General features: G+C 38.0%; 1 long non-coding RNA gene across 1 annotated transcript in view; it reads left to right on the forward strand.

The window, feature by feature from the left end:
- LOC136862793 (uncharacterized) overlaps positions 1-13,236 on the forward strand; it is a 103,861-nt gene extending 90,625 nt beyond the window's left edge. The window contains exon 3 of the long non-coding RNA XR_010859064.2: positions 13,039-13,236. This is a non-coding gene — a long non-coding RNA (uncharacterized lncRNA). The remainder of the gene's footprint in view (positions 1-13,038) is intronic.
- The last annotated feature ends 1,040 nt before the right edge of the window (positions 13,237-14,276 follow it).

Consider the following 14,276-nt stretch of genomic DNA (forward strand, 5'->3'; position numbering starts at 1 on the left):
TTCCAGTATTTTTGGCTCAGCGATGATGAATCAGTCAATCAGTCAGTCAGTCAGTCAGTCAGGACATGATATTTTATATACACTGACTGACAGAGCAAATGCAACACCAAGAAGGAGTGGTCAGAACTTTATGCCAATTGCAGGGTAGACTGACGTCACTGAGGTATGCTCATGATGTGAAATGCGCCGCTGTGCTGCGCATGTAGCGAACGATAAATGGGACACGGCGTTGGCGAATGGCCCACTTCGTACCGTGATTTCTCAGCCGACAGTCATTGTAGAACGTGTTGTCGTGTGCCACAGGACACGTGTATAGCTAAGAATGCCAGGCCGCCGTCAACGGAGGCATTTCCAGCAGACAGATGACTTTACGAGGGGTATGGTGATCGGGCTGAGAAGGGCAGGTTGGTCGCTTCGTCAAATCGCAGCCGATACCCATAGGGATGTGTCCACGGTGCAGCGCCTGTGGCGAAGATGGTTGGCGCAGGGACATATGGCCTGTGCGAGGGGTCCAGGCGCAGCCCGAGTGACGTCAGCACGCGAGGATCGGCGCATCCGCCGCCAAGCGGTGGCAGCCCCGCACGCCACGTCAACCGCCATTCTTCAGCATGTGCAAGACACCCTGGCTGTTCCAATATCGACCAGAACAATTTCCCGTCGATTGGTTGAGGGTGGCCTGCACTCCCGGCGGCCACTCAGAAGACTACCATTGACTCCACAGCATAGACGTGCACGCCTGGCATGGTGCCGGGCTAGAGCGACTTGGATGAGGGAATAGCGGAACGTCGTGTTCTCCGATGAGTCACGCTTCTGTTCTGTCAGTGATAGTCACCGCAGACGAGTGTGGCGTCGGCGTGGAGAAAGGTCAAATCCGGCAGTAACTGTGGAGCGCCCTACCGCTAGACAACGCGGCATCATGGTTTGGGGCGCTATTGCGTATGATTCCACGTCACCTCTAGTGCGTATTCAAGGCACGTTAAATGCCCACCGCTACGTGCAGCATGTGCTGCGGCCGGTGGCACTCCCGTACCTTCAGGGGCTGCCCAATGCTCTGTTTCAGCAGGATAATGCCCACCCACACACTGCTCGCATCTGCCAACAGGCTCTACGAGGTGTACAGATGCTTCCGTGGCCAGCGTACTCTCCGGATCTCTCACCAATCGAACACGTGTGGGATCTCATTGGACGCCGTTTGCAAACTCTGCCCCTAGCCTCGTACGGACGACCAACTGTGGCAAATGGTTGACAGAGAATGGAGAACCATCCCTCAGGACACCATCCGCACTCTTATTGACTCTGTACCTCGACGTGTTTCTGCGTGCATCGCCGCTCGCGGTGGTCCTACATCCTACTGAGTGGATGCCGTGCGCATTGTGTAACCTGCATGTCGGTTTGAAATAAACATCAATTATTCGTCCGTGCCGTCTCTGTTTTTTCCCCAACTTTCATCCCTTTCGAACCACTCCTTCTTGGTGTTGCATTTGCTCTGTCAGTCAGTGCATATATATACACCAAAAAATCTAAAGATGTTACAAACATGAAAACCGGTATTTGGAATCTCCTTCAAAAATAAACACGCAATTGGGGGGGTGGGGTGGAGGAATCAACTTGGTAGGGGGGGGGGGATGAAAATGGAGATTAATTCCTTTTACGAGGATACGTATATCTCAAAAACTGAAGAAGCTACAGTTGTGATAATTGGTATTTGGAAGCTCTTTTAAAGAAATGGGTACTGTTTGTTTTTGGAAAATTTACTTGAATGGGGAACGTGAAAGGAAGTGAAAAAAATTTACTTGTTTTTCTGGAAAAACTTATATCTCAAAAGTGAAGGTTACAGACGTGAAAATTAGTATTTGGAATCTCCTTTAAAAATAAGGAAACATGCATTTTTGGGGGGGAAATCATACTGAGGCAGAGGTGGTGAAAAAGGAGTTTAATTCCTTTTTATGAGGATACATATATCTGAAAACTGAAGATGTTACAATCGTTTTAATAGGCATTTGGAAGCTCCTTTATAAATGAAGACACAAGTATTTTTGGTTTTCGGAAAATTCACTTAAGTGTGGAGTGTGAAAGGAACACGGATTTTTCGGGGTGGGGTGGGGAATCAACTTGGTGGGCTGGGGTGAAAAGGAGTTTAATTATTTTTATGAGGATACTTATATCTCAAAAACTGAAGATGTTAGAGGCATGAACATTTCTATTTTGAATCTTCTTTCAAAGTAAAGAAAAACGTGTTCTTTTGTCTTCGGAAAGTCCACTTAAGGGGGGTGAATGAATTGAAAAATTAGTTGAATTCTTTGTATGAGGATACTTGTATCTCAAAAACTAAAGATGTCAAAGACGTGAAAATTGGTATTTGGAATCTCCGTTAAAAATAACAAAACACACATTTTTTTTCTTTCAGAAAATTTACGTAATGAGTGTTTAGTTGAAAATAAGTAAATAAGGAGTTGAAATATGTTTATGAGGATACTTTATTTTAAAAACTGAACCTGTTACAGACGTGAAAGTTGGTATTTGGAATTTCCTTTCAAAATAAAGGATCACGTATTTTTTGTTTTCGGTAAGTCCACTTAAGGCGGGGAGGGGTGGAAAGAAGTGAAGATGAAATTGAATTATTTTAATGAGTATACATTTATCTCAAAAACTGAAGGTGTTACAGATGTACAGACATGAAAACTGGTATTTGGAATCTCCTTAAAAATAATGAAAGAAGAATTTTTTGTTTTTGGAAAATCCAGTTAAGGGGCTGAAAAGAATTGGAAAAGTGTGTACATTTTTAAAATGAGTACCAGTATATCATCTACATTATATGTATTTTTTGGGGTAAATGAAACTCAATTTTTGGGTGAGGAATTTTTAGATAATGTCTTAGTACAATGCTGAGGAACGGTTACTTTGATCATGTTACGAAATCCATGCGAACAAAGCCGCGGGTAATTGCTAGTCTATAGATATAAAAGAATTTGTCCTGACTGACTGACTTATTCATCATCACCGAGCCAAAACTACTGGATATAAAGAAATGAACTTTTGAGGATACATCTATATTACAATGTAGACGCTCACTCAGGGAAGATTTTTGGATATTCCATTGCTAAGGGGGTGAAAAGTGGGGGGTTAATTTTTAAAATTAGTGTATTTGTATTTCAAAAACTTAACAGTTTAATGACGTGAAAATTGCTACTTGGAATCTCCTTTAAAAATAAGAAAACACATATTTTTTTTGTTTTGGGAAAATCTACTTAGAGAGGAGGTAAACAGGAGTGACAAAAGGGGTGAACTTTTAAAATGAGCATATCTTCAGTATCTCTCAAAAATGTAACATCTTACAGATGTCAAAATTGGTATCTTTAATCTTCTAAAAACAATGTAATACTTTCTTTTGTTTTCAGAAAGAACATGTAATGGGTAGGGGGTAAAAATGACTGAAAAAGGGGATGGAATTATTTTTATTAGGATACTGATATCTCCAAAACTGAAGATATTACAGACATGAAAATTGGTACTTGAAATCTCCTTTAAAAATAAGGAAACGCGTATGCTTCATGCTTCATGTACACTTGAAATTCACTTTACTACTGGATAAGACCTTTTTAGAACAATAAGATAACAAAAAAGAATTAGTGTATCAAATATTTCAGTATTTATCCTACTTTTCATTCATAAGGAATTTACTTCTGAGAAGTGCAATAGGTTCTTTAGGTACCCATATCTTGGAAACTTGTCAATAAAATCCACCAAAATTTTAACTGTGTACAGAGAATGTGCGTGTTCATAAAATAGACTATTATGGGGAACGTCTAGAAATAAATGTATTAACAGCATTAATTAAAATTTTGCTTTAAAATAAATGAAATTTTTGATGGGTGTAACTAAAGTCATGTGCTTATTTTCTGAAACAGGTTATGATTGTAGTCTGCTTTCCTTCAGTCATCGTACTGAATGTGTGTACAAAGTTTCAGCTATGTAGCTCAAGTAGTTATTTATCTATTACATTAAATGTACAGTATCTGAAAAATAAACTTGCGGGGAAATGGACTTGAAGTTGGAAATTGCTTTTACTTAAGGTTGTGGGATAACCTGATATGTTTTATGCATTCCATCCCCATAATCATCTATGTTCAGAAGTTATTCATCCTCCTTCTTCCTCTTTTTATTTCTATTTCTGGTTCTTGCCTCCTTGGAACTCTCCTTGTACATTTTCTCTGCCTCGGAAACTCTTCTTCTGTCAAAAGCAGTGAGAGCCTGTTTCATGTTTTATCCTGATTCAAGCCTAGCAGCTCCAGAACCATACATCTGTATAATGTCCCTTTATTAAAACATATCACTGCATCTAGAACTCCTGTTTTTAGTGTCTGTACACCCACAAAAACTGTTTTAAGAGCACTGCCCCATATGCAACAATGGAAGTACTGGGATTTTGAGTGCTTCCATGAATTGCACATAATAAATTTCATATTAGAGCCCGTATTGTCAAAAAGTATCAACTTGTGAAAATTAAATTTATATTTCTACCTTTACAATACTGTAATTGTCTTTGTTGAAAAGGCTACATTAGACTATATTCGTGATAAATGTTTTGTCCTCTTATGGGACATCTTCAGTCACACATACAAACATTGAAAATAAGGTGAGGACATGTTAAAATTGGTTAATGAGTTGGCGTCTTCTCAATCTTGAATCCTAAAATGGTGCGGCGTGAACATGAACATGAAGTCCAGTTAAAACACAGATTAAAATGTTATTTGCATAGAATTGCCCAAATATAAAACAACATGAGTGGCTATGCGAATAAAATTATAAACATATTGTAATAAAATAGTGTGATGATAATGCCACATTAAAATTGCTTCCTTGATTAACTGAAGAAGGTGGAGTTATGTTGATGACTCAAGTTGAACTTGATTGTGTGTTGACAATATGAGCCTAAAAAAGAAAAAAGTATGAGTGAACTAATGAAAAAAACTTCAATTGAAATGAAAACTGAGTGCCATCTGGTCACTCACCTCCTTGCCAGTCCTGCGTCGACCACTCCACCTCACAAATACTTATAAAATCTTACAGGTTCCACCTTCTTCAATACAAAAACAATGTTGTCAGATGTTTTACAACATATCTTTAATTGCAGTACTAGTTAAGGCGCTAATTATGGTGCCATCATCAGCTGCGTGACAGTAAAGTGTTAAAGCTAACTGAGTGACGTCCTCGAAGGCTGTTCAGGACCGACTAGGAGGGGAGTTTGATGTAAGGGGAGAGGTGTAAGGTAAAGCATTACTTATGCCCGAGTGCACCAAGCTCGGTAATTATCAGCCTTTACGAAACCGTGGTAAAACTTTTACCGTGGTATTGTCGTAAAAGCAGTGCACCATTACTATCGCCCGGTTTCGTTACCACGGTTTCTTGACGCTTGATTTTCTCGCTATTATTCCCCTCGGAAGAAATTCGAAGTAGTATTCAGGAAGCAGTGATCATTTCGATAGTCAGTTGTCTTTAGTTTATCCAGCCGGCAGTGATCGTTTCGACAGTCACTTGTCCCTCGTGTTTACATTTTGTGACAGCGCAAGCAAGTTATCGACTCCTTAAAATGGAAAATAATGTTCGACATGTTTTGAAGGTTGCATCGAAGTCCTAAAGACATGGATGGGGACCTCCTTTTCCACACACAATATTGTCTCTCGACAACATTCCTTGTGGCAATATGGGCTCTGTTATATCGTTGTTCTGCTGGGGAGGTGGGATTCTGAACAGGTGTTTTAAGGAGGAAGGATTTACATGGGTAACCTCCATCACCCAAAATATAGCCATTAGCTATTTCTCTCGTCTCGAGACGCGCTCTCAGCCGAGAATTGTGAAATATTGTGCTATCATGAGTCGACCCTGGCCATCTTGCTACAATATCTCGTATCGTGAGGTTCGAATCGCTCACAGTTTGCACGTTTAGCGAGAAATAACCTTTCCTATTTCGAAATACCTCCCCATTTTCACCTCCGGGAGACTGTATTCGCACATGAGTGCAGTCCAGCGCACCCAATACACCAAGGAATCCAGCTATTGTATGAAACTCTTCCATAACCTCTCTTTGTTCTCGCTGCGTAAGTGGAAGTTGAATGAACTGTGGCGATAACGACGCAAGTAGATCAGAAACCTTGTGTATTATGCGGCATACAGTTGTTCTGTCAACATCACAGACGTCACCGATCACTCCTTGAAATGTTCCAGTTGCATAGAACCGCAGCGCTATTAAAAGACGATTTCTAGGCGATATAGGACAGTTTCTCTCAGTCGGGCATTCAAATTGTTCACCATTTAAATCTTCTCTGGAACGAAACATCGCTTAATTCTTCAAATAAATCGCGTCTCTCTTCTATAATCCACCCTTCATTTCTTTCAAACTGATTAAGATACTGGAGATATAACCTATAGTTGTTAAGCTCCATCTTGGAATCTTTAACCACAGAGCACAAATACAAACTTTACCGCGGTTTTCTTAGTTAACCGCTCGCTCACGCGCGGTAAACATTATACGGCGGTAAAATGTCGGTAAACTCGAAACCGAGCTTGGTGCAACAGAAATACGACTTTACCCTGGTAAAATTGTGAAGTTTACCGCGGTATTCTCTTTACCGAGGTTGGTGCACTCGGGCATTACACACCTTCATGTAAAGAGTTTAATGATTATCTTCTCGAAAAGTATATTGATTTCCTCCAATATTTCATTCAGATTATAAATCGGGTTGCATTTTTGATCAATATATATATATATAAATGTTTTCCAGAATATTCAATCAATTCCCTTTCTTACTTAATTGGAGAATTTTAAGGTCTTATTTTATGTCCGTGAATGTATGATTGGTATCGACCATATGAGAACCCAATGCCGAGACTCTGCCGTATTTTGACGCATTAACATGTTCCTGATGCCTTGTTAAAACATGTATCACGAATATAGTCTAATGTAGTTTTTTCATTAAAGACAATTACACTATTGTAAAGGTGGAATTATAAATTTAATTTTCACAAGTTGATGATTCCAGTAATTTTGGATTGCTTACATATATCCCTGAAAATAGGCTTTATTGCCTCAACAGAATACACCATGGAATGCTTATGCTCATATTCAGTACCATTTCCCTTTGCTTTCTGGAACTTGCACCATGAATCAGGACCTATTAGGCAAAGGGCATGGCAGGCATGTTCATCAGTTGATGATCTGTATATATGACTAGCCCATACAGATTTTCTCATAGCAACTAGGTTTCCCTCCTCCATCTTAATGGCCAGTCCATAATATCTCTGTAGTAGGTCTATTTGTCCATCAGTGAGGCAACCCCTCGCACTCAGGTACTTCCCACCACAGAGCTTCTGACCTTTTAGTTCATTTTGCAGCTTCCTCAGTCTAGTGCCTAACCTCTTCTGCAAATATCATTTACCGTTTCTGCTTAGGCAATTACCATTACTGCACCAAAATATCTTAGTTAGAAAATACTATGGAGGTTATGAAGGTATATTATGAAGAAAAATTACATCTGACATAAAAAGGGGTGTGTCAGAGCTATGCAGGCATTTAAGAATAAGGCTGTAAAGGGTCAAAAACAATGAATAATATGTACTTCAGATACATTGCTGGATTCAGGGAGAAATGGGGAATGGTACAGGAGAAAAAAAAAAAAAGATTTTTGAAAAACTTCTTACACATATTTCTTATTTGGGAAAATCCAACTAAGTAACAATAGGGATAAATTTTTAAAATGAGCATATCTACAGTACGTACTGTATATCTCAAAAACTTAACATATTACAGATGTGAAAATTGGTATTTTTAATCTTCTAAAAATAATGTAAAATATTTTTTTTTTTTTTAAACATTTAAGGGGTAGAGGGTAAAAATGACTGAAAAAGGGGGTTGAATTATATTTATTAGGATACTGGTATCTCCAAAACTGAAGATATTAGAGATGTGAAAATTGGTATTTTGAATCTCCTTTAAAAATAAAGACGCATGTGTTATGTGGCAGGGGAGGGGTCAGGGGTGGAATCAACTTAAAGGGGGTGTAAAAGGAGTTGAATTCTTTTTATGATGATAACTTAAATGAGATTCTGACCTGGAATGAGCATATAACTAATGTGTGTGTGCAGAAAAATACATGCATCCCCTTCTCCTTTGAAGCATCATAAAAATGTTCTCCCACTGGACCTTAAATTAAAACTCATACAAACACTTCTATTTCCAATCTTTGACTACTGTGACAGTATATTGATTGACCTAACCTGTGAACAAGCAGTAAAACTACAATGTGTTCAGAACTCTTGCATTCGATATGTCTTCCAGCTCCAACACGATGCTCATATAACCCCATACTATAAATATTTGGGATGGTTATACGTTTAAATGACCGTAGGAAAACCCACCAAATGACCCTCGTCTATCAGTTGCTTTCTTCAAACAGCCCCACCTATCTGTTGTCCAATTTTAGGCTTCATTTTTCATTCCACGAAATTAACACTCGTTCTGGATCACTACTTGAAATAGCACCGCATCGAGCAAATACCTACAGCCATTCATTCCTGGTCTCTGCTTCTAGGTTATGGAATGTGATCCCGGAAGATATTAAAAAGTCCTGCTCGTCTAGGCCATTTAAAACAGCCTACCGTAAATTCCTCCAGAGTACATACAGTTGACTCAATTGAATGTAAGAGTGAATGACGTGTGAATGAAACCAAAAATTAGTACTAGATTTAAGTATCTTAGGCTATCCCATTTACATTCTCGCTATGTACTGTTCCTAGAAATAGATTACATAGTAGCATCGATTTTGGTATGCTCAGATTGTAACATAGTAATATTAAGTTAATTTATTTTAGCCTTATATTTGAATAAGTTTTCCTTTAAGCTAGTTAGTAGATATGAATCGTTTGTTGCAGAAACAGCACTTCTCCACTTTTTGACACTATATGAGTTATTAATACTGCCATGATTAATGCACGAAGGGCTACCATTTTGTGCAGAAAAACACTTCTACCGTATGTCTCTGCCTGTCAGTCGCGAATGAGAGCTTCCGTTTCGTGCAGAAAGAACACTTATCCTGGAGAGGTGTTGTTTTTACTTCACTTGAGTCGCTAGGAAGAGGTGTGAAAAGAGATGCAAAAGTCGCGTTTCATATAAATCAATTTATGGAGTTTCAGTATGAGGCAAATCATGTCTTAGGAAAATACTGTAGTGATGGACTGTGCGTTCATACTTTCAAATTGCTTATTTCTGCAACCAGTCTCCCTGTGTTACCAACTAGACGTGCTTATCCACAAGGCTGTGTTCCATTAAATGAAAATAAATTAGCAGACATAAAGAAGTTGGTATCTTACATACCAGAAGAACACCATGAGTTTTATAATGAACTGTTTGCATGGACAACATCAGCGCAATAGAAGTGAGAAGCATTGTTCAAAGATAAGAGACTTACATGTTACTTGTATTGTATTGTGTTGTTTTGTTTTATATATATTTTGAACTTTGGAAAGGGACATAAAAGGAGTATTCTTATGTTTATTTTCCTATACAATGTGGTCTAATCATAATATGTGCAAATAAGTAAGTCTTACAAATAACTATTAAATAATGGGTTAAAACACTGTATTTCCTCAGTACAAAATTTGTACTTTATTTAATAAAGTTCCTTTTGAAATTGAAATGACGTTAAAATCAATGTTACACTTCCTTATATTCTCATTAATGGTGTTTGTTGGAGAAACAGCACGTCTCCACCATTTTCAACAAAGTCTGTAAAGGAAAGTATTGGACTAATTCATACAAACAACCTATCTGTCATAGTCATTTCAACAGTAGAATAGGCAAAATAAATATCGGAAGGATAGAAATGACATTACACACTACAGACAGTTTTTCCTGTTTTCTGAACTATTTGGTACGTTGGAGAAGTGTCGTTTCTGAAACAAACGATTCATATATTCTTTAGGTATTAAGTTGATACCTTTTTCTTATTATCCACTCTCTATTTATCCTATAATTTTTCATCAATAGTAATCTTAATTAATAGTATTATTATATTATTCCTTATCTGACTTATCTCAATAACTCTAATTAATTACAGTGATATTTTAAATTAATACTGTAAAAATAAAAAAAATTGTATGTGGTTAAGTGTAAGAGAGAGCCAAGAGCCCTAACTTCGCCACTTAATATAGACACAAATAAATAAATAAATAAATAAATAAATAAATAAATAAATAAATAAATGAATAAATAAATAATAAGTAGTGGACTTAAAAACACACCCGTTAGGGGTTTTGACTGGGGGATGAGGGATGATGACAAAAATATGCATTTATATGAAACCGTTTGAATTATGAAGTTAATATTTCAAATATATCCTAGGTGTTAAATAACAGAAAGTTTGTAACAAATTTAACCGCTCATGGAGTTAAATGGGGGTTAAGATCCGAAAACAAATACATTCATTCCTTCCCCCTAAACGGTTCACGTTTGAAGATAAAATTCCAAATAGTGGTATAGGCCTATTCTTTAAATCCTAGGTGTGAAATATTTGTTAACGTTCCACCCCTAAAGTGGTTAACGAGGTTAACTCCGTAAACAAAATTATTCATCCCTCCTAAACTGTTTGATGTAGAAAGATGCAATTTATGAGAAGGGTCTTCTCGTATGTCCTAAGTGTAAAATATAATATACTTCAAAATATTTCTCTCCTAAGGGGTTTAGATGGTGGTTGGTTCACTACAGGTCAGATAGTGGTCTGTATCATTGAAAAATCCCCAAAGAACCTGTACATTCCTAACAGACTTCCTGATTTCGAAGTCGGTTAAGATATAGTCTATTGTGGATCTGGTACCCCTAGCTTCCCATGTGTAGCGGTCAATAGCCGTATGCTTGAAGAATGTATTCATAACTGCTAAACCCATACTAGCACAGAAGTCCAGCAAACACTTCCCATTCCCATTAGCTTCCATATCTTCCCCATATTTACCAATCACCCTTTCGTATCCTTCCGTTCTTTTTCCTTCTGAGCTCGATAGCTGCAGTCGCTTAAGTGCAGCCAGTATCCAGTATTCGGGAGATAGTAGGTTCGAACCCCACTGTCGGCAGCCCTGAAGATGGTTTTCCGTGGTTTCCCCTTTTTCACACCAGGCAAATGCTGGGGCTGTACCCTAATTAAGGCCACGGCCGCTTCCTTCCCACTCCTAGCCCTGCCATGTCCCATTGTCGCCATAAGACCTATCTGTGTCGGTGCGACGTTAAGCAACTAGCAAAAAAGAAAAAAAGCGTTCTATTTCCAAATCTCGCATTGAAATCGCCCATTAGCACTATCCTATCCTTGTTGTTGACCCTGACTACGATGTCACTCAATGCTTCATAAAACTTGTGAACTTTATCCTCCTCTGCACCCTCACATGGTGAATACACTGAGACAATTCTCGTCCCAATTCCTCTAACTGCCAAATCTGCCCACATTATTCGCTCATTTATGTGCCTAACAGAAACTATGTTGCATGCAATGGTATTCCTGATAAACAGTAGGCTTACCCCATATTCTGCCCTTCTTCTCCTCTTTTTTTTGCTTTACGTCGCCCTTCCCTTTTTAACACCCGTCAAGTACACTTTACAGTCTCCTATCTCCTCCTCATTATTTCCCCTTACCCGAATATCACTTACTCCTAGTACATCCAGACGCATCCTCTTAGCTGACTCAGCCAGTTCTACTTTCTTTCTTCCATAAGTCCCATTAATATTGATAGTTCGCCATCGAATTCCATTTCGTTCGCCAAGTTGTTTCCAAGAAGTCCCTCGCCTGTCAAATGGGAGTGGGACTCCGTTACTCCCATAGCTCCGAGGCTTGCTTAAAATGTTCTAAGTTCAGTAAATTCATGAAGCAGGATTCTACCCTAATTACACAAAGTTCAAGTGAGGATCTCTCCTCTAACGGGTTCGGGACCACCGGTGGATTGTATAGTCCTAGCCGCCTGAGCACAAGGAGGGCCACGACTCAGAATATGTCTGAGATTCCTACTCCCATTCCATAGCTACTGTGTCCCGACTCTCAGGACCACTTACAAGGCCACTCAGCCATTCGATTGGTTTTGGGTCTACATTCTGGTGAATTATTTGGCTGATGCTTTGCCCTTTGCAACAATAACAGTGTCATCAGTGAAGTCTAGGACTATTAGGGGCCTTAAACTGGGTACCAGCTCATTACCAAATTTAGAAGCTATTCCATTCTCGCAGAGCTCATTGAAGATGAAATCTGTTGCAGTATTGTACAAAACCCTCCTCTTGTTACAGTTCATCTAAATTCTTGTAGTATTTTTCTCTTGTGGCGATGCTACAATGTTTGCGAGCCTGATAGATATATCTGAGATTTGTAAAGAGGAAAAGTTCATTTCTTGTAAGAAACAATGGCATAAATTATAGATTTAGTTGTTGTTTCTCCTAAATAAAACATTATCATTCAAATAGTGTGAATACCGAGTATTATCATTAGACTGTATTCTGTGATTATTATGTGAAATGTCTGTCGGGGTCATTTGTTGCACATGTGAACTTTATCCTGTTTTACATCCAAATGGCCTCCCTAAACCCGACCGTATGTTGAGGAACATATTCATTATAGTACGCAAACCTTTTCTTGAGCCCTGAGCTCCATAGTGCTGAATGGGAACTAGGACTCAAGGATAGGTTCGCATACTTTATTGGGATTAGTGGTGCGTTGTGTTGTGCATATGGTTGTATTGAGACAAACGCAAACATCTAATCCCTGAACCAGAGGAAATAATCAGACCTGGCTGGGAATTGAACCTAGAATCCTGTGAACTGAAGGTCACTACGCTGACTATTCAGCCTAGGAGCTAGACTACTTTCATGTGCAAATGATTTTTATCTGATTTGTATTGAAGGAAACATTGTTCTATAAATTCTGTGATTTGTAAAATAAGTTCTATATTGCTATTTAAACTCTTATTGTTTTCTGTCAAAAGTAGGTGTCAGTTTTTATTTGTGTGTTGCAGTGGAGCACTGTGGTCTTGTGCCATTATAGAACTGGATCATCTGGACATGGAGACTCTTCTTTAGCAGCAATTTGCAATGAACAGCTGTTAGCTGCACAGTGTTAGTTCCGAACGTGATTTCTGGACATGTTCAAGCTTTTTATCCCAGTGGGACTCCAGTGTTTGATGCCTTCTACATAACTTATGTATTGAAGTTGAATAACACACAGTAGTTTTTCATCCTCCTTTTCTGGAGCAGAAACAAATTCTTTTGTTCACTTGACAGATGGAGTGACCAACTAGAGTCAGCATAGTAATATTTTTTTCTATTTTCTGTTTGTATTTTTGTTTGTATTTTTTTCTGTTTGTATTAGAAAGCTAATACACGTAATGTATTCAAATTATTAGAGTTTTTTTAAATAATTTTCTCCTGCAGAGTTGTACTTAAATTGCTCCTCCATGTGTATTATTTTAATACATATTTACCTTTATGGATTTTACTAAAGCTGATTTATTTTTGCTGTATTTGTTATATACTCGATTTGTGCTTAAACACAAAGTAATTCAACAACTGTGAGAATTGATAAAAATATTGTTTGTTTATTTGAATACTTTCCAGATATAGGATTTTAGTTTTGTACTTTAAAAAAAGATACAAAATCCTGCATTTATTACATATTTCTGTTTGTATTAGAAAGCTAATACACGTAATGTATTCAAATTATTAGAGTTTTTTAAAATAATTTTCTCCTGCAGAGTTGTACTTAAATTGCTTCTCCATGTGTATTATGTTACTCAACTCTCCTTGGAAAAAAAAAAAAAAAACTTTTATAGAAAATGACATTCTTTTCCTATGTTTTTCATTATTTTCTGTAACAACAATTTGCTGAACCACATACAGCCCTCGTAACAGCTTTCTAATACATTTCACGGGCAATGATTTCTTTTTATTAACCTTTTCACTGCCGAGTTTTGATGACCAGATGACCTCTGTGTCAGTATTTTTAAGGAAGTAGCACTTTTACAGATACATATTTACTGATACTATTTATGGAATGCATATCATTCCCTTAGCCCCGCAGTCCGATATGGGGTCGGGGATGAAGTGAGCTATTTTAACCATATTTTTACAGCTGGATTCCTTCCTGATGCAAACCTCAGTTGAGAAGATAATAAATATGTAATGAATGATGGTGAATGACACTGGGTAAGGAAATGGAAGGAATTAGCTGTAGTTTATGAATAGAAACTGTCCCAAC

This window comes from Anabrus simplex, chromosome 2, assembly GCF_040414725.1.
Source record: "Anabrus simplex isolate iqAnaSimp1 chromosome 2, ASM4041472v1, whole genome shotgun sequence".
Classification (NCBI taxonomy): Eukaryota; Metazoa; Arthropoda; class Insecta; order Orthoptera; family Tettigoniidae; genus Anabrus; species Anabrus simplex.